Source organism: Thermobia domestica, chromosome 1, assembly GCF_964235325.1.
Source record: "Thermobia domestica chromosome 1, izTheDome1.hap1.1, whole genome shotgun sequence".
NCBI lineage: Eukaryota > Metazoa > Arthropoda > Insecta > Zygentoma > Lepismatidae > Thermobia > Thermobia domestica.
In genome coordinates this window covers 22,708,528-22,717,555 of record NC_137454.1, presented here as the reverse complement: position 1 = coordinate 22,717,555, position 9,028 = coordinate 22,708,528, and the positions used below count along the sequence as shown (strand labels likewise).

The following is a 9,028-nucleotide window of genomic DNA, read 5'->3' as shown; positions in this document are numbered from 1 at the left end:
CTCTTTGCAGTGGTAGGTTCAATAAAGTAAGTTCACACATTTGAACATTTAGTATTATTATTGAACTAAGTAATACAGTGAAACATCTCAAAAACGGACATCGGTGGAACCGATTATTTGTCCGTAAATGAGAGGTGTCCCTAAAAGGAAGGGTTCTCTCTCATAAAACCACATCACACTTATTTATGGCATGGAAAAATAAGAAAGTTTGTTCTCTTACGAAGATGTCCACTATTGAGAGATGCCCGTTAAGAGAGGTTTCACTGTATTGGGAATTAACCTCTACTATTTCACCTAGTAATTACATGTGAATTGATTACATACGAATTATTGTAGTTTAATTATTTCGCAAAACTCTGCTATTATTTCAATTAATTCACCCCAGCAAGTTTTAGTGGGTGATTTTTTCAAATAAATAAATATATATATATATATATATATATATATATATTAATTGGGAAAAAATCCCTCGTCCCACGCTGAAATCACATTCGTTTAGTAATTAATACTGTACATAGTTCCAATTTCACTTCATTTAATATTCTAACCCTGTTGTTAACGTTAATTATTGTAATATTATTTGATCTTTTAATCTCCGTTCCTGCCCCTTTCTGGCTAAGTTATTCGCTCTGAATGTCTTTCATAAGAAAATTATTCATTGACTTAGTTGTTTTCCAGAAATCCAGTTTATCAATTTACAAATATGTTGTATCTTTCTGTTTTGTCTTCTTTAATATACCCTAATTTTAATAATCCCAGGGCATATTGTGGTCTGCTCTCTTGTAAATAGTGGAAAAGTGAAAAAAAATGGTCAAAAGCACACACAGAAAAGTGACCAAAATCCCATCATGCCCCATCACCTCTCTCTTTGTTTGTTCTTTGGTTTCTTCTTTACTTCTTCTTTTTGAGCTTTCTCCTTTCTTAGGTCTTCAAAGTATGCTTTGTAGTTACGGTAAGCAGACTTAGCAGATGTAAAAAGCTTCTGAGTAAGTGAAACCAGTTCTGGCCTATTTCCGAATTCGTTCATCCCAGACATTATATTTAACTTCGCATTAAGAGTACTCAAAAACGTGAAATATTCAAATTCATCATCTACTCTTAAGAAGAACATACAAGAAGCATAACACAAGACGAACATGATGAACCACACAAACGCGCTCACACAATGTTGAACGGAGCGTTAACTACTACGAGAGAAAACTAAAGATTATTATGATAGAAGAAAGAATAGGCACTGAAGGGTTCTCAACCCCACCTTGAGAGCTTAAGCATCCACCAACCGTTCACTGTACTTTAGAAAGAATAAAAGCTGAAGTGAGAATAAAGCTGACTGTTTCACATGTGGCAGCAAGTTCTGAAGTTTTCAGAAGAGTAATGAGTAACAAATTTCTGCCTTTTTCCATTTGTTTTTATATTTTTCTTAGAAAACTGCCAATGCAAAACATAAATCACACGAAAAAGTCACTTTACCTCTCAAAAAAGTAACTTTTAGTGACAAATTTGAAACAAAAAGTAACTTTTAGTGACCAACTTTTAAAAAAAGTAAATTTTAGTTAACAAAAGTGACTCGCTATGAGCCTTGTTCCGCTCAATGAATTTACTTTACAAAAATTAAGCTAGCGCCAAATGCGTTCCTGCATAACACTAGGCTCAGTCTAAAAAATATATAATTCTTACTTCGATCGATCTCTTCATTTCTAAAAACATCTTGACTACACCCTTGTAACGTCTGTACGTTGATACACCACTTGCAGAGCAGGCTCGAAACCAGCCACAGAGCTTTGGGGTCCATGAATATGTTAGGAGGGGTCAAGTCATTAAAAATTATCATATAAATATTTTAAATTGTGCATTTTGTATTGAGCTCTGGACTGGATATGAAAAATTTAGGGAGGACCAGACCCTCCTTAGCCCCCTTCTGGTTGCGAGACCTGTTCGAGTAGACTTATCAACTGAATCTGGTGTAGGCTTATTACTATATTGTCACATTTTTCCTTATTGAGGAGGAATGACCGCTCAAAACGTTGCCAATTTCAGTAATCTGCATCTGTCCATCAATTTCTTTTCTCGGAAACGAACGCGGAGCCCAGGAGGGTAGATATCAGCGGTCTGTTTTGTCAATTGTTTCGATCGAAACACCGCCCGAAACAATGAGGTCATGTGGTTCTCGAAGCCGTACATGAGAACGAGGTCGCTTCGTATTTTGAAGTGAAATAAATAAAAAAGAATATTGCCTTCTTTCCTAAACGCTAAACCTTTTTTAACTTGATGTAATAAATAACCTATATGATACTGATTGATACAATTGGATTTGGGGGAGTATACCTTTTCCATCCAGGGGTGTGTGTAAAGAAATTTGGAGGAGTGTTAGGGGGGTGTTGGGGGGGTGTAGATTACTCAATGAACACCAGCAACATACTTTACATCAGTAGATTAACAATGTTGAAAACCAAAACATAAAATTGTCTTTTTCAAATGACACCATGTAAGATTATTACATAATATTATGAATGGTCATTTCTCTCGCACACAATCAACAAAATCCTATCTACAACTCTATAAAGTAGTTTGGGTTTACCTATGTTGAGGGCTTCTTAGATACTCTATACTTTTTTGAATCTTCAGAACGTATGACCCCTCTCGAGCTGAAAATTGAAAAAAAAATATAACGACTTCGTACGGAATTAGGTCTGGCGAAAATATACCTATCAATAAACTCCCCTGGCTCTTTACAACAAATCTGATGTCACACACACACACACACACATACACACACCTACACCCCCCACACACAAACACACATTATTTTGTATATTAGTAGTAAGGATTTTAAATTTAAGTGCTAAGCAAAAAAAAAAAAAAAAAAAATCTAAATTTGCGTATGATGTTCAGTGTTACAAGCTGAGGACGCTAGAGTATGGCAAACATTCAAATTTTGTAGATGTGTACAGCATTAATAACGCGCATGGGACAGATAAAGCAGTAGCACACATCCAAAGTACCTTAATGCCAAATCCTATCATCATGATAAGAAGGACATGATCCAACAAATGAGGATAAAAATGCATGAAATTTAAAAAAAATGATCTCTATTTTTTTATTTTGAGAAAAAAAAATGGTAAGATAATATCACAATCAATTACGTAGATGGTTTTGAATTGAATTTAGCGTCCCTTTCAACAGCGAGATTATTAGACGCGGATCTACAGTTTAAGGTGGAATTCAAACTGCATGAGTTCCCACCGGGGAATCGAACCCTGGTATCTGACGCCAAGAGGGAGTACGTTAACCACTTAGCCATGAGGGAACTCCGTAGATAGTTTTCAATCGATGTACAGATCATAATACCATTTGCAGCAGTTGATATCTCAAACAGTTTTGCAGATATGAAAAAAAAACTATTTCTATTGAAAAACCATCTTCTATGTGATATTTACCTAAGCAGTTCTTTTTTTTTTTAAAAAAAAAAAACTTTCTGAAAAACATCAAATTTTCAATCACTTGTAACTTTATTCATATTTATTCGAAAAATTTATCATATCATAAACGTACTATTGGCCAGTAAAGTACTTTGATATGTGTTGCTCCGTCTGCCTCACTTGATTTGTGTAACTTTATAGAGACCCCCAAAGTTTGCTGATACTGTAGCGTCTTTAGTCTATTATATTGCTCAAGTGTGTTAATATAAGTTTTCGCTTAACCTTTTGCGTACCAGTGGCATCCATGAAAATGTATTCCTTACTAAAAGTCGTATTAATACTGGAGATGATGAAATTTGTTAGTGGATGCAATTCAAGACTTACAAGGAGAAGGCAGAGTTTATTTAGTAAGTGAACTTCGGGGCCATTTTTTTCGAGATGGTAGTGCACAAAAAAGATTTAATATTACAAACTGGGAGAGCGCAATGGCCAAAAATAACAGAGAGAAACCGTCTTAAAGTTTTCTACTTGCCGCATATATCGTACAACGCACAAATTTACCAAGTGACGGTGTGGCAGAGTGAGTAAAATGTATAACTTATGTGTAAAATGTCCCGGGTTCGAGTCATACATTTTTTTTTTGTTTCAACCAATAAAGTCGGCATTTGTAACTATAAGAAAAATATTAATTCACCTTATGTTTATAATGAATAAAACAATATAAATTTTCAAATCACTTGTAAAATCTTTCAATGTTCTATGATAACTGGCAAACAAAATTTAATCTATTCCTTAAATATTCTGATATCACGAGTTATATTATGGTTACGACCAGTGGCGTATTTACGATTTTATTTCGGGGGGACTTTGCCAACTTTAGTCCTGGAAATGTGAAAATTCTCCAAGACATTTCATTTACTTTTTATAGTAAATAACATTTCAGGGGGGTTATGCCCGGAAGCGCCCCCCTTAAATACGCCACTGGTTAGGACAGTCGTTATGTAATAAATGTTCTTGACGCTTTGTGTCTACATGTGTTGACAGTTTGCGAATTACAAAGGAGTTGAAGGGGAAATCTCCTTTGCTAATACTGGATGTTGCTATAACCAAAGGAGATTTTCTCCTCATTCCCCTTGTAATTTGCACACTGTCTACAGAAGCGTCAAGAACATCTTTTACACAATGACTGCGGTAACAATAATATTTACGTAATAGGTTAAATTTTGTTAATACCGTATACCATTTGAACTAGGTAGAAGAAACGAACGAGGTCAAATGCTTATTGATTTCTGTAGGCAACATGATCTGGTGGTAACGAACACGTGGTTTAAGAAAAGAAAAACCAAGCTGTACACGTGGAAGAGTCCAGGAGATAATAAACGCTACCAAATCGATTACATTCTTGTGAAGCAACGTTTCAGTAACAGTGTACGAGACGTAAAGACATTGCCAGGAGCGGACATTGATTCGGATCACAATCTACTGGTGGCGGAAGTGCAAACCTGGTTAAAGTTTATCAAGAAAAATGGGAGGAGAAATCGAGAATGGAACTTAGAGTGACTAAGAAATATCGACGATAAAGAGATTGAAAAAAAGTTCTGTGCAATGGGAGATATGGTTGACAATATAGAGAATAGTTGGGGAAAAGTTAAGCAGATTCTACTTGACACACTCCACAATAACATTGGTAGGATGGAAAGAGCACCGAGAAAACCATGGATAACTGAAGCAATGCTTAAGAAGATGGAGAAACGCAGAAGGGCAAAAAGAATGGACATCAATGAATACGGGAGACTGAATAATGAATTGAGAAGAGAAACGGACAAAGCCAAAGAAATGTACATGGAGCATTTATGTGAAGAAATAATGGAACTTCAACGGTGCGGCAGATATGATCTGATGTACCAGAAAGCACAAGAATTAGGAGGGAGAGCTAACAAAAGTATACGAACGTCTAGCATCGAAGATCAACAAGATAATGTAACCACTAACCATCAAAGAATCCTTAGAATTAGGGAGGAATACATGAAAGATCAGTATGTTCAGAAGAACCGACCCAAAGATATTGCTATCGAAGCAGAGGAAGAGGTGGATGATGAAAAAGGACAAAGTATATTGAAAAGGGAAGTAGTACAAGCAACCAAAGACATGCAAAAGGGAAAGGCCACTGGAGACAACAAAATACCAGTAGATTTGCTCAAGGGATTAGGAGACAAAGCAATGACAATGCTGACTTTACTTATTAACAAGACCTACCTGACTGGGGAATGGCTAAAGGATTTTCTTGATGTTACAATGATTGCATTGCCCAAGAAAAAGCAAGCAAAGAAGTGCAGCGATCACAGAACCATTAGCCTGATTTCCCACACTGGAAAGATCATTGCACGAATACTGAACAGGCGGCTGGAAAGCAAGACAGATGAGAGGTTAGAAGAAGATCAATTTGGATTCCGGAAAGGAAAAGGCACCAGAGACGCTATTGGATTGATGAGAATTATATCAGAAAGAATTCTTGATGTAAAGGTAGAGTTGTGTTTGTGCTTCATCGATTGGCGAAAAGTTTTCGACCGAGTCAATTGGACGAAACTTCTGAAAATACTTAAAGAAATCAGAGTCAACTGGAGAGATCGACGACTCATTCAAAACCTGTACACAGGACAACGAGTGAAGATGCGCTTGAATAAAGGAAAAAACAATAGTGTGGAGATTGGACGAGGAATCAGACAAAGATGTACTTTGTCGCCCCAATTATTCAACATTTACAGTGAATGTTTAATGAAGGATCTGGGAACTGGAGAGTTCAAGATTGGAGGGCAGATCATTAACAAGATCAGGTATGCAGATGATACGGTTATAATAGCTAAAACCGAAGGAGAACTACAGGAGATGATTGACAAAATAGTTGAAACTGGAAAACTGTATGGAATGGAAATTATCATCGAAAGGTCGAAAGTCATGAGAATATCCCGTGGAAACACGCCCTTACGGATCAGAGTAGAACAAAGAGAACTTGAAGAGATCGATAATATCAAATATCTGGGAAGTATTTTGACGAAAGAGGCTTACTGCACCAAAGAGTTCAGGTCAAGAATTGCCATAGCTAAAGAAGCATTCAAAGGAAAACATCACTCTTAACTAGCAGGCTCAAGATTGGACTTAAGACGAAGTTGGTCAAGTGCTATAAATGGAGCGTTGGACTGTATGGTTCAGAGACCTGGACATTACAGAAGTTAGAGAAGAAATATTTGGAGAGCTTCGAAATGTGGTGTTGGAGGAAGATGGAGAACATAAAATGGACAGAGAGAGCGACAAACGAAGAAGTTTTAAAACGGCTAGGAGAGAAGAGGACACTTCTAGCCACCATCCTTCGTAGAAATGCCAATTGGATTAGATACATCTTGAGAAGAAATTATCTTCTTCGTACCGCCATAGAAGGAAAGATGGAAGGGAAGCAAGGAATAGGAAGAAGAAGAATACAGCTGACGATGATTTGAAAGATAGGAGAAAATATTGAGAGTTACAAGAGGAAGCTGAAGATCGACAAAAGTGAAAGAAATATTTCCAGGCCCAAATCTAAATTGGAAAAAAAAAAAAAATCCTCAGTCCCAGGACCTGCCGAAAGGTAGAATACCTAATAATAATTATTATTTGGGATACGAAATGTCATCTTTTAGATAGTTGAAATAAAAAAAAAAACTTGAAAATCAGCAGAATTATGGGTTTAAGGGGTGCATTAATGGGAAGAGCCGAGAAAAGGTGAGGGTGTGCGGGGCGAAGCTCCCAGCTGGGCAAATTCAGGGAATATGAAGAGCAAATGCACGAAATTCACTGTTGATGCAAATGCCGATACATAAGAGAAACGAGGCCGTAGGCCGAACAAATGTGGGCGTCCGTCATTAGTTCCCAACCTGAGGGCATGAAGAGCAAGCAAGGGGGCGCAAACTATGACAAACGAAATGTGGAACTATGAATAAAACACAAGTTGTAATAAGTATTTATTTGTAATAATAATAATAATAATAATAATAATAATAATAATAATAATAATAATAATAATAATAATAATAATAATAATAATAATAATAGTGCACTACAATGGTATAAAGAAGTTTCACTGGAAACAAATATGAACTCGTGAGAATAGGGCATTATATTATTATTATTATTATTATTATTATTATTATTATTATTATTATTATTATTATTATTATTATTATTGACAATCTGAGAATTCAAAGCTGTATCTAAAGTCGTAGAAGGGGCCAACCAGAAATCACTTATGACCAAGGAGCGTAAAGGACGGTGTAAGGATGTGTGTGAAATGAGCAAGGTTTCTGAAGGGTCGCCAGGGAAGCTGTTCTGTGGCAATGTGTTGAGCTTGCATGCGTAGTTTGTGAAAGTTGTTCCTCTTTCTCTTAGAAAATGTATCTTTTCAAAATAAATAGACGATTATTTTGACTGTTCAATGTGCATTTTCAGGAAACAGGGCTTTGTTGAATTCGCCTTTACTATTTGAAACGCCTCGTATAGACTTCGTATTCCGGACATTGAAGGAAAGAGTAATAGTATAATAGTACCTTGGAGTGTATATTTTCTGTTTATTTCGAAACATTTGCAAAGGAAGTGTAAGGTGTATGTTCCATGTCAATAAGAAATTCCTTTATCAATACAATACGTAATTAGAGACTTCCTGTTGTAATTGTAATATGAATAAAAATGGAGACTGTTTACTGACTCATCAGGTAGAAGAATGGTAAAGGTACCAATAATTGTAACAAAAGAATTTGAATAACAGGATGTGAGATTTTGTTACTAATTCTCAGAAATACAAATCACTAAACTATAATCAATTCCATGTTGAGTCGGACGAGATGGAGTGTTAAGGATAATTATTTCCTACAAACGAATGCACATGCGCGTACCATCATATGTTATCTCCAGCCACACCCCAACAAGAAGGGAGTAGTACCAATAGTGCTTAGTTCTTTTACTTCCATTTGGGAATTAAGAGTTTAGTGTGAGTCTTATCTCCATCAGCTTCACGATTCATTGAGGAAGTGCACTTGAATTATTGAACACCCGGAATACTGTTTAATTCTCACTGTTGCCACAAGATAGCAGTTCTAGCACTTGTGGCGCGAAACGATTGATTCTGTCAGTTCTTTGTTCATTCGAGCAGAAGTTCTAGGTAAGTTGAAGTGTTTCCTATATATTCATCACACATCAAAAGAGGATATAAAATATGAAACTGTATCTCGTGTAGTTTGAATACCATGTTAAGATGTGAGTATAAATCTGTTGCAGTCTCGAAAATTAAATAAGACGTTAAACTGCAGAGCGAAACAAAAGAAATTTAAGTTTGATATGCAGAAAAATCACAACATAAAATTTACTTTCCATTTTGCACTAACTTTAGACTTAATTGCATATTAACAGCTTCGAAAGCTTTGCTCATTTCTTCCTGAGCTGCGGAGCCATTGCAAGTTACCCTGATTGCCTGACTCTAGAAGTAGCAGAGAGACAAATATGGAGTTCAGAAATAGTAAATAAATTTAATTGACAATATTGAAGTTTGAAAAGGCAACTAGTAATTGTTGGAAAAGTTGAGA

At 36.0% G+C, this 9,028-nt stretch overlaps 1 protein-coding gene across 1 annotated transcript in view; it reads left to right on the top strand.

Annotated features, from left to right (window-relative positions):
- Positions 1 to 8,361: 8,361 nt before the first annotated feature.
- The window catches only part of LOC145665958 (1-acyl-sn-glycerol-3-phosphate acyltransferase beta-like), a 31,849-nt gene continuing 31,182 nt past the window's right edge, over positions 8,362 to 9,028 (top strand). The window contains exon 1 of the mRNA XM_081733064.1: positions 8,362 to 8,607. The gene's annotated coding sequence lies outside the window, so the exon portion shown is untranslated. The remainder of the gene's footprint in view (positions 8,608 to 9,028) is intronic.